Raw genomic sequence first — 12,788 nt, forward strand, 5'->3', positions numbered from 1 at the left:
AGGCTGATTTTTTAAATCCCTGGTAGAATTTCCATAAAAACAGATTAAAAATAAAATAAAGAAAAACCTCGTTTCACTGAACCTAGGAAGGGGCTATAACAGAGAGCCGTATCCACGCCACCCATGGAGTTCTCTGAACCTTTACTTCCAAAGGAAGGTTGTGTTTGGCTTGTGGGGCCGGGATGGGACTAGAGTTGGCTGTGTAAGGAAGGGCCAGTGTGGGCTGCACATAGATGAAGTAGGGGCATTGTCGGTTCTTCAGCAATGGTAGGAATGATATAAGTAGGTTTAAAAACAAAACAAAAAACAACAACAACAACAAAAAAAAACTCACTCTGTTATTGCACCGGGTCTTCCAGCCATGAGATCAAATCAGTAGCTGGAGGAGGAGGGCATTGAGAACGGGACCTTATGTCTATGTTCATGACGTGTTTCCTCTCCCTAACCCTGCATCAGTAGCTTGGGACTCTGAAGCATTTGATGGAACCTGTGGGATACAACAGGAAGGGCTGGAACTTGCCATGGTTTTTATGGAGGACGCTGAGTGAGACATTCTAAAACATAGGACTGGGTTTCCCAGCTCCACAAAAGCAGTTTTTATAAATATATAACTGCATGCTAGCAGTGGCCTTCGCTTCTAAGTAGAACGTGTTAATCAAAAATCCAAGTACGTGGCTGAAGAGGTGACTCAGCTGCCCACTGTTAAGTGGGCTGTTGGCTGTTTTCCAAGAGGACCAGGATTCAGTTCTCAGCACTCACACGGCCCCTAACACAGTTACTCTAGTTCCAGAGGCTCTGACGCCCTCTTCTGGCCTCCTGTGGCACTGCATGCACGTAGTACACAGACATGCAGGCAAAACACTGTTAAAAATAAAATATTTTTTTAATACTAATAAGTATTCGGGAAGGAGGGGAAAGAGGTTTGAGGTCCTGAGTTTGGTTTAGATAACAAGATTGGGAAGGGGGGAATGAAGGCTGTGTTCTCTGACTCTTCTGGAATCATCTCATCTGGCTGATACGGGTGATCCTGTGAAGAAGAGCTAGGGACTTGGAACTCTGGGTACCTGAAGTCTGTCACTCACTCGCTTTTAAGCAAGTTACTTCCTCTTCATTCAGCTCCGTTCTGATCTGGAATCAGTAAGAGTCTAGCTGGTCCCCAAGGGTCTGTATCCAACAGAACAGAGAAACGTTCTAGAAAGACGTGTCTGTATAAACTAAAATCCACACTTAGCGAGGTAGATGATGGAGAGGTAGGGCTATGGGCCACAGTTGGCCATCTTTGCGTACATTAGGTCCAATCTAAGGGACCAGAGACTGGCTAGGCATTTGGCCATGGGCCACGCCATAGTCCACCAGGGAGCTCCACCCTAAACGTTTCTGTGCATCCCTCTTGGGCTTTCTGAAGGCTGAGTTAAGAATCTTCAAGCTGGAGAGATGGCTCATGGGTAAAGAGCAATGGCTGCTCTTCTAGAGGACATGAATTCAATTCCCAGAACCTACATGGCAGCTCACAACTGTCTGTAACTCAAGTTCCAGGGGATTTGACACCCCTCACACAGATGTATACACAGGCAAAACACCAATGCACATAAAATAAAAATAAATCATTTTTTTAAAAAAAGAAAGTATAAAAAAAAAAAGAATACTCAAGTCAGGGGATTCTTTGGAGATTCCTTCCCACGGTTTTTAAAGTTTCCCCCAGAGGAACTACCAGCATGGAGTCAGATAGATAGTGAGTCCAGTTAACTATTTCTGAAGGGAAAGAATTAATTTATTCATCATGCATGCATGTGCGTGCGCACATTTGCTCATAGGCGTGCACACACACACACACACACACACTTATGCATGCATGCACACATATACACATCCTGCATCTTCCCAGAACCCACCTCACCTCCATGTGGACACCCCCCCCCCAGCCACCAGAACTGGGATATCCACAGGAAAGGGGCTCTTTTGTTTAAAAAAAATAGAGAGAGAGAAACAGTCTTCCTAGTCTCTTGGCCATTCATCACGACTGTAAGAGCGTTTATTAATGTCCTGTCAATTGCCCAGAGTGAAGGCAGCCTGTTAGCTGTCCTCCCTCCCTGTTAGCTGTGTGCAAACACTGGTGATTAAGCGCCAGATTTAACATCCTCATGAATATTTAAGAGGTTGTTTTTGAAAGTTTCCTGTCCTTTTACACTAATAGCCCCATTAAAAGATGTTTACAAGCCAGTCAAGAGAGTAACTGCATGCACTTAAAACAGAGAGTGCTCCCCCAAGAGGGGCCCTAGACCCACGTGAGGATCAATATGCTGCTTAAAGTAAGACTGTCTGCCGGCCCCCCAGTGGAACCTGGCCCCAGGGGAGCCACGGAAGGACCTGGAAAGGACCCAACTTGTTAATTAGGGCAGTGGGGTTGGGGAGCAAACCCTCACTCCTGGGCTCCCTGCTGCCTTTTGAGGGGTGACCCCAGAGCCAGTGACTTCATAGAACTTGCCCAAATCGTGTTAACACCATCCAAGCCAGAAAGAACACCTGCCCTGGCAGCTGTCCCAGCCCTCGACCCTCTTCTGTGTCATGGTCCATTCAATGAATCTCAAACGGTTATCAAGGGAAAGCAGTGTGCTACCTCCTCCTTAGACTTGGGAATGCTGGCACTCCACACTCCAAAGAAATGAGGGTAAGCAGGTCCAGGGACCCCAACAGCATAGTCGTCTGGGGTCGTTCATTCCAGAAGTCCACAAGGTTTCACAACAGTGTCTGAGTTTTCTACTTAAAAAAAAAAAAAAGTAATAAATTATAATGCCTTGTGTGTAATGAAGCAGGAACAAGTACAATTCTCTTAAAAGTTTATCTAGGAAAGTTAGAATTTTTATAATTTGGAGGTCTAAAGAGCTAACACCGCCTCTATACATAAAACGTATCTCCATTAGAGCACATTTATCCACTGCCTTTTTCTACACAAGTTCCTATTTCATGTTTCCGCCAAAGTGTCTTCAAACAAGTCGAGACAAATATATAAACCGGAAAGCCAGGCAGCCAGCAAATGAGCTTGTTTCAGACCTATGCGTCCTGGGGTGAGCTAGCAGCAGCTCATCCTTAGTCAAACTACCCAAGTGTTCCATGCTAAGGGACTTCATCAGCTGGCAGTAAACACAGCCATTATTGGACTTGGCCTTCAGCAAATGTGATGGTGAGTATTGCCATTTGGGTACCTGGGAGCCAAACCTCCAGGCATGGGTGTGAGAGACTGTGTAGGACTAAGGTTAGCCTCTAAGCATGTCTTTAAGGGATTGCCTTGACTCTGTTAGTTGGTGTGGGAATGCCCATCTTCATTGCGAGTGGGCCCATGCTCTTGGTGAGAGGATCATGGACTGTAAGTCAGGCTGAGCACTGGCACGTGTGCACTCAGTTCTCTCTACTCCTGATTCAGATGTGACGTGACTCACTCCCTCGAGATCCCACTTCTGTGACTTCCCAGCCATGATGCGATACACTGAACTGTGAATCAAGATAAACCCTTTGTTCCTTAAGTTGCCATTGTCAAGTTTGGGGGGGGGGAGGTTGTTGTTTTGTTTGTTTGTTTAACCTCTACTACAGAAAAGCTAAGACAGAAAACCTAGCCATCACCTAAGTTACACTAAATAGTCAATGCTTAGAGCCTCCTGACCTATATCTGTGCTCTAGAAACTGTCTCTTATATCCAAGGGGTAAAAATGTTCTGCATGCTATACACAATGCTGGCCCCTGGCTCTCCCAACTTCATGGGCAGTAACATGCTTCCACAGTCTGAAATTGGCTGTGGAGGGAGGCTTGCCCTATAGAAACAGGCAAATGCTACAGGCTGGTTCCCTCCCTCCACATAAGACTACAGAAATAAATACTCAGGGGTACACTTCAAGCCTTTGAAAATCAAAAGTATGGATTGCCACAGAGACAGAGAAAAGCTGTCAGGTGCCAGTTACCTGCCTTATCCTGCTCCTAGCTGTGTGACCTCAGGACTTCATACTCACCAAGCCTGCCCCAGCAATACGCCGTCTGATTCTATGAGCCTTGTTTTACTCTCAGGTTAGGCAAACGTGGAGGCGTGACATTCTGGTCTCTGGCATGAGTTTTTCAAATACTTTCCTGAGCAGTGTAATAACAGCTGTGTAAGGCAACCCAGAGGATCCCAGATCAGGCTGAGTTGGACCACAGCCCAAGAGTTTCCTACCTACTGTCATTTTCTTCTGCCTGGAATTTGCTGTGGGTACCAGAGCCATTTCTAAAATTGCAGGTGTTGCCTGAAAAGCAAGATCTCTCTGTTCGTGTTCAGTGTTTGGACCTAGCGTCTTGCAGGGTGAAGTTCTGGAAAGGAAAGGGTTCTAGAGTTGGACCTTGACCTCTTGTCCTGATTCTCTGCCTCTGCTGTCTATGCTTGAACAAGCTACTTGGCATCCTTGAGACCTACTTTCCAGTTAAGTATGAGCCGTTCTAGGTTGGCAGGTGAGTACAACCTTCCTGGAGCCATTTAAGCGGTACTTACCCAAATAGGTTTCTCCTTTACAGCTCCTCTACTGTGCTCATGAGCCTGTATCCCTGTGGCATCCCTGAGGCATCCCAGAAGAACCTATGACCAGTCTAGTGTCCACAAGTGAAGATGCTTGCTCTCAAGAGCTGGAGGCAAAGTTTGCACCACAGGGACACAGACGAGCAAAGCATAATGAACTCGCCAAATGGAATACAATGAAGATTGTCAAGACAGTAGAGTAGAGATGCACACCAGCATGGGTCACTCTCAAAAGGTGGGGCCCTGAAGGACAGACCAGAGCTAAATCCTAGCACATGGCCATGTGTGTACCTACAAGGGCACGCACACTGAACAAAACACATTGCACAAATGCATGTACAAATTGCAAGATGACCTTTGGATGTGATGAGAATGGTTACCAGTGTGGATAAAGAGAAAAGAGAATGGAAGAAGATAACAAATAAGAAAAGATTGTTCGTGAAAAGTTCAATTGATTATTACAGGAGAGAGGCCAGCGATAAGCAATCAGTGCTCGTCTCCCATGTTCTGAGAAGTGTGACTAACTCTGCCCTCTAATCCTAAGTTCATTCAATAAGACTGGATGGGTAACACGTGTGGTGATTATGTGTGCACTGTGAAAAGTTATTCAAATATGTCACTATTCCTTGGTCTTTATAGCACGGGTAGGAACTGTCAGGAGGGATGGAGTGGGTTAGTTAAGAAGTGGGGAAATGGCTCCCCTCTTTCTATCTTGGTAAATTCAGCAAAGGCATTTAAAGTTTATTAAATATGATTCTCTAAATTTCAAGCTCATAACCAAAACTCTTGGCTGATTGAATCCTTCCTCTGAGCTGTGTATCTACAGTAAATGTTGTCATTTGTCCAGGCTCGGCCTCTCCCTGCTTTCTGGTTTTTTAATTAGATATTTTCTTCATTTACATTTCAAATGCTATCCCGAAAGTCCCCTATACCCTCCCCCCACCCCGCCCTCCTGCTCCCCAACCCACCCACTCCTGCTTCCTGGCCCTGGCGATCCCCTATACTGGGGCATATAATCTTCGTAAGACCAAGGGCCTTTCATCCCATTGATGGCCGACTAGGCCATTGTCTGCTACATATGCAGCTAGAGACACGAGCTCTGGGGGTACTGGTTAGTTCATATTGTTGTTCCACCTATAGGGTTGCAGCCCCCTTTAGCTCCTTGGGTACCTCTCCCTACTTTCTTAAAGGTACAGCACCCACACTAGTTCAGACAGCATCATGTCTCTGTCCAGAGATCCACCTGGAATTAATCAGCCAACATAGTAATATCAGTGCCAACAGCTAGCAGGAGGTTGTATGTTGGCTCAGAAAGCAATGTAGTAGAGGAGTTCGCTTAATGGGAATTCTGGAGAATGCTTTTCCCTGGGGAGAGTTGGGCCTGTTTCCTTCTTTCTTAAAATGAAGGTTCTCTCTTTGGAGGTGAGGCTACTACTTTTGACCACACCAAGGTCACAGAGAAATAGCCTGGTTCCTCAGTGACTCCAGGGAACCTACCAACCCTCAAACCCCTTGGTCATGTAGCTGTGTGCCTTCGCTAGACTTTTGTTTCAACACTAGCTACTGTTGGATGCTCTTGCAACTGCACACATCTCAGCTGATGTGGTGTCTAGGTTGCCATGTGTCCTTGGAAGGAGATCTCCATTCCCCACACACATCCTTTCAGTAAGTCCTCTTCCCAGCTTGTGGTTGCCCTAAACCCTGCATCTAGAAGACTACAAGGTAGAGAGCTACCTGTGGCTTGCAGCAGGCGATGCCTGTCCATATTGTGAGTGACGTTGGGAGAACCCATCTAGGTGAGGCAAAGCAGACTGTGACTCTGAAAATAGTCCACACATTTAGTTCCACTTTTGAGCCAAAAGTCAGAGAGATGCTCAATGAGGACAGATGTGGGCTACATAGAAGGCGTTGAAGCCATGTGAGAATTGCTCAAAATACCAGAAATGAATATTGGACTTCTTCTATGTCTTCCTTCCGGGCCAATAGACTCAAGTTAAGAGGGCCATTTTACCCTAATACTCCTAACTAGAGGTACCCTAGCCAAAATAGCTTGTTGCTTATGGCTGAGTTTCTGAGCCCTTACTGTGTCCAAATGAGAGAAAACCTTCATTGAGTACCAAGTCTCTAATGTTCCATCCAAGCCCCACTTTCTAAAATTGTGGAACTCATCCTCTTGCTAAAATGATTATGCAAATTATCTTCACGGTCATAATTTAGTGCATACTGGAGACATTAAGGCCCATGATAGAGAGAGCCATGCAGACTGAAGACTCTGAAGTCATTAAAGATTCTCTTCCAGGGGTGAGGAGATGGATCGGTGGCTGCTCTTTCAGAGGACTCGGGTTCAATTCCCAGCACACACATGGCAGCTCACATGTATGTAACTCTAGTTCCAGAGGATCTGATGCCCTCAAGCCTCTATTGGCATCTGGTGTGGATATATTGATCTTCTGGCCTCTTCTGGCATCTAGTGTGGATATATTGATCTTCTGACCTCTATTGATATCTGGTGTGGATATAGGTCATAGACATGCAAGCAGGTAAAACATCCATTCACATAAAATAACTATTTTTCAAATAAGCACTTAAAATTTTTCTTCCAATGCTTTTCTTCCAATACTATTTTCTGCCAATCTATAGTTGGATGTGATAACTTCCTTTAAAAACTGGAAACAGAACTGATGTGTGTGATACACTGATCATGCCTCTGAGTATTTCCCCTAAGAGTGGGAGCATCCATTCAAACATATTTGCACATCCGTGCTCTCCACAGCTTTGTTTACAAGGAACAGCAGTGGAAACAACCTAAGTGTCCACCAGTGGATGAATGGATAAACAAAAAAGAGCACATACCTACAATGGAATATTATTTAACCTTTAAAAAAGGGAAAGAAGTCCAGCCATAGTGGTGAGCACCACTCAGGAGGCTGAGTCAGACAGATCTCTGTGATTCTGAAGTCAGTTTGGTTCACAAATCAAGTTCTAGATCAGCCAAGACTCTGTAGTAAGGCCCTGTAAAACAAAAGGGAGGGAGGGAGGGAGGGAGGGAGGGAGGGAGGGAGGGAGGGAGGGAGGGAAGGAAGGAGGGAGGGAAGGAGGGAAGGAGGGAGGGAAGGAGGGAGGGAGGGAGAAAACTGGAGCTATGGCTTGTTGGTCAAGTGTTTGCCACACACAAGTAGGAGGACCTGAGTTCAATTTTCGACAGCCACTATCAGTTCATGTCATCCTACTTGGGAGGCTGAGACAGGAGGATTCCTGGAGTTTGGTGACCACCCAGCCCAGCTGAATCAATGAGCTCCAAGTTCTTCTAGAGAACCTGTCTCAAAGCAACAAGGTGGAAGGGCTGTAGAAAGGGCTCAGAAGTTAGGATCACATGCTGCTCTTACCGAGAGGATCCAAGGTCAAGATGTGGCACCCATGTTGGGTGGCTCACAGCCACCTGTACCTCCAGATCCAGGTGATCAGACACCCCCTTTGAATTCTGAGGGCGCCTGTGCTCACATGTACACACACACACACACACACACACACACACACACACACACACACAGGGAAAGTTCTTATACAGGATGATTATGCCTCAAAGACATTACACTGAATGAAGTAAACCTATCACCAAAAGGACAAACAGTGCGTGGTTCCAGTTGCAAAGAGGGACCTGAAGGAGCCAAACTCAGAGAGCCAGGAAGCAGAAGGGTGGCTGTGGGAGCTGGGAAAAGCAGAGGTGGGGAGTGTGACTTAATGAGGACGCAGTTTTAGCTGCAACATGAAGAGGTCTAGGGATCGGTTGCACAATACACACGCACTTACCACTACAAAACTGTACTTCCAAACTTTGAGATAGACCCTAGATAAGATGTATTTCCCATAGTCCTTGTAAATAGATATACAGCCATTAAGTGTTCTCTAGGATGCAGATTCAAGAGGTCTTTTCTCCACAGCCCGAGGTTCAAGGACCACTCCCTTCCACAGTCTATCCTCCTTAAAAGGGCAAGCTCATTCTCACAGTACCAAAGAGGAGGCGCAGCATGCGCAACCACTGCCCTGAGTGGAGTCCTGTTTTGGAGATCAGCCCACCCTCCCATGGATGACTGCACTGATGCCTGCTGTCCGCATCACTCTAAACAGAAAGAACTGGGAAGAGACCTGATTGAGTCACCTTTGTCATCACCCATTCCGTGCTCTCCGTTCTCAGAAGCAAAAGAGGGGAAGTGTTTATTCCAAGATCTCACTCAGTCTTAGTGACAGTAAAGACTAGAACCATCAGAGCTTCAAGAACTGGCCCCTTCCCCTCACTCGCTCACTGGCAGGTAGGTCCGTGGGAGTATTATTTAGCGTTGCTAAAGAACTTCCTATTCACAAAGTGCTTTGGGCTCATCTATTATTCACGCACTAATGAGAATACTTAGATTGGGCCTTTTCTCCAAGGAGCTCAAAGCACTTTGTAAATGTTAACTCATTCACCCGCTGAGTCCCAGTGGGACCAACAGAAATCCTCACCCCTTGGCTCTGCACTTGGTAAAGGCGAAGCCCAGCAAAGACAGCAAGCATGCTGGGAAGCAGATCTGGAGGCAGGGTGAGGCTGCTGCTCCTCTCTCTGTCCTCTGCCCACCTGACAGGGTTCCTGGTGCCAAAAGACCAGAATCTAATGAGCTGTTTCTCTGAGCCTGTACAGCATGCCTGGTGCCACAGCAGAAGGACTTTAGTTCTGGAGGGAGGAGAGTAAAGGGGACAAAGAGTGAATGTTTTCTGGGGATAACAGCCATCAACAACTGAACATTCACCATACAGCAGATCCCTAAGTCCGCAATTGTCTTAATGAATCCTCGACCTTTGTTTATGACTTCACGGGGATTGTTGTCATTTTCTCTAAGTATGGGCAAGAATTCCAGTTTCATTCTGTTGCTGTGATTAAACCATTCTGACCGAAAGCACCTGTGCTTATTTCAGGTTACACGTCCAGGCCATAATCCAATGGAGAGGAAGTCAAGGCAGGAACCTGAAGCAGAAACCATGGAGAAATATTGTTTACTGGCTCCATCACTGGCATATGCTCAGCTAGCTTCCTTAAATGGCCCAAGATCGCCTGCCTAGAGATGGTGTCGCTTCGCTCACAGTGGGCTAGTCATTAATAACCAAGTCAATGCCACACAGACAAGCTCACGGGCCAATCTGACTGAGCAAACTCTTCGATCACGGTTTTCTATTCCCTCTAGATTGTGTCACACTGAATTATGAAACCTTATCAGGATAGCAAGTTAGGCAGCTGACCAGAGGCTACCCCTTAGTCATGGCAGGATTGTGACCAGAACTCAATTCTAGCACCAAGGCTTGAGCAGTACCTGAAGCATGGTCTCTTCTCAGCGGTAAGGGGCAAACATGGCAGAAGTTATTGTCTAGTAATGTTGCGAAATCTCATTCTTGGGAAAAAGCTACTCACCAAAGTCAATAAATAGTAGGACAGGGGCTGAGGACGCTGAATGGGGTACATTTCCACCCCACGCGTCTTCTGGCGTCCCAGCTGTGGCTTGCTCTAGAACAGTACTGCCAATGGCATAATATAGCCGCCCTTTTCAAGAGTGTCCATTCTTTCAACCGTAGCCCTGCATCCCCATCAGTAGTTCAGCCCCATACTGATGTGATGTCCAACATAAAAAGTGCCAGGTCATTGGTGGGATAAAAGAGAGAACACAGCTTCAAGAGAAACCTTAATGCACATCAAATACTCTGATTGTCAATGGTTTTGGTTATTCTACTTTTAAAGCTATCAATGCAAATCATAAGACCCATTCAGAAAATTTATACAGCACCCCTCATCTCCCACAATAAGAGATCAACGATCTGCAAGTGCTAATCGAATGTCCCCACTAGGGCAAGGATAACGGGGGGGGGGGGGTCTAAAGACACCCATGAGGTAATCTTTATGCTGCCAGGGTTTACACTTGAGGTGACACGCATGACAGAGACACACCAGAGGTAACAAGTGAGGACCCAAGACACACAAGACAAGATAAACTACAGTGCAATGGGGAGAGAGGAGCTGGGAAGGCTTTGTAGAGGAATTGGTATCTGAATAAGACCTAAAGGGATAAGCAAGCACAGCTAGGCAGAGAAGAAGATGCTCAAGACAGGGCAATGGGCAATGCTCTAAGGGCAGAATAAGAGAAGAACCAAGCCTTCCGGGACAGGCTCCAGGACACACTGCAGAGGCTCAAGGGCACAAAGTCACGGAGCACTTTCTAGCCAGTCAGGGAAGTGCCACCAACTGCTTCAATGCCAGCCATTGGCAGGGGATGGGCAGCACCTACTCGACATGAAACCCGGTTCTGAGAGCCTGTGTTGGCCCCTCACAAAGAAGGAGGATTGGCTAAACCAGTGTGTTCTTCCTTAATGAACACAGACTCGCTGAGACTCACTCATAACTTCAATTTCTGGAGGCAAACCTGAGAGTCAATAAAGAGGCAGCGCAGTCTAAACAATATTAAACTTCCTGGGAATGCAGTAATTAGAATTCCGAACACTAATAAAAGACTGTACAGTTAATTAGCAGGAGTCATAAAAGTCGAAGAACAAATATACCATGTATTAAATACAACTAATGGGGATTGCTACACACAGACTGAAAAATTAAAGAGGGACGGGCTGGGAAGAGAGAGCGCTCGCCAGAAGCGGAAGCAGATCCTCTCCGTCTACACAACCACAGCTCCTCCTGTGAACGATAGCATTATCACACAGCCTTTCCTGCCAGTATCAGAATGTTTAATTCCTCATTAACGGGCTCCAATTCCTTGAAGAGCCAGAAAAAAAAATCTGGCATATCTGGACCATGTATTGTTTTCTCAGCCTGGAGACACACAGACACACATATACACATGCATGCACACACATGTTTCTAGCTGGTCTTAACTATTTTTTCTACGCTTAATTATTTATGTGGTGGGGACTCACATACTTTGGCTCACATCTGGAGATCAAAGAATAACGTGCGAGAGCTCCTTTTCTTCTTGCACAATGGGGCTTTAGAGACTGAGCTGGGATCCTCCGGCTTGGTGGGAAGTCCCCTCGCTCACAGAGTGTTCTATTGCTGTGAAGAACTATCATAACCACTGAAACTCTTACGAAGGGAAGTGTTGAATTGCGGCTTGCTTACAGTTTTGGAGGTTTTGTCCATTCATACTGATCATGGCAAGGGAGCGTAGTGGCACGTAGGCAGACTTGGTGCTGGAGAAGGAGCCAAGAGCTCTACGTCTGGATCCAAATGCAGCAGGAAGAGAGAGACTCTGGGCTTGGAAAGAACTTTTTGAAACCTCAAAGCCCAGCTCCAGTGACACACTTTCTCTATCAAGCTCCCCCTCCTCATCCTTTCTAATAGTGCCACTCCCTGGAGACCAAGGATTCAAATCTGTAAGACTATGGGAAGGGAACCATTTTCATTCAAATCACCAGTCTCTAACTGGCTTTATACATAAGTAAGATCAAGCTGGCCTGAAACCTGCTACGTAGCTGGTCTCAAATCCACAGAGATCTACCACTGAACAAGTCTTAAATAGATCTCCAGGCGTCCTTGGTGCAAAGGTCCACAGAAGAACAACAGCCTCATAAAACAGTGCTACATAGTAAAGATAGATAGATAGATAGATAGATAGATAGATAGATAGATAGATAGATAGATAGATAGATAGATAGATAGACAAACTTAAATTTGGACTCACTTCTGGACAGCTTTAATGGCAAGCTTCTGGAAAATGAAGAGGAAAGAAGAAACTAGCATCACATGAATTCAGATAGAAAAACCTAGGCTAGCAGATTGTTTCAGAGAAAACAATCCAGTTTTTTCAGCAAACACAATAAAGATAAAAAAAGAACTGGGAATGTATCTTAGTATTAGGATGTGTGCCTAGCATGCTTGAGGCTATGGGTTAGATCCTTCGTGTGTGTGTGTGTGTGTGTGTGTGTGTGTGTGTGTGTGTGAGTGGAAGGACATTTAACCATGTTCTCTGGCATTCCCCAAATGTACTGAAAACCATATGCACATTATAGTAGCTCTATTTACAACTGGAAAAACTTGGAAGTATCCTTCAGTAGATGAAAGAATAAACTGGAATGTGCAAACAATGGAATATTACTCAGCAAGAAAAATGAACGACCAAGGACGTTGAAAAGAGGAAACAAGTGCATATTTCAAAATGAAAAAAGTTATGAATAGGCACATATTATGTGATTCCAACCTTACAGTGTTCTACAAAGATCA

Source organism: Mus musculus, chromosome 18 (genome assembly GCF_000001635.26).
Source record: "Mus musculus strain C57BL/6J chromosome 18, GRCm38.p6 C57BL/6J".
NCBI classification, from domain to species: Eukaryota; Metazoa; Chordata; class Mammalia; order Rodentia; family Muridae; genus Mus; species Mus musculus.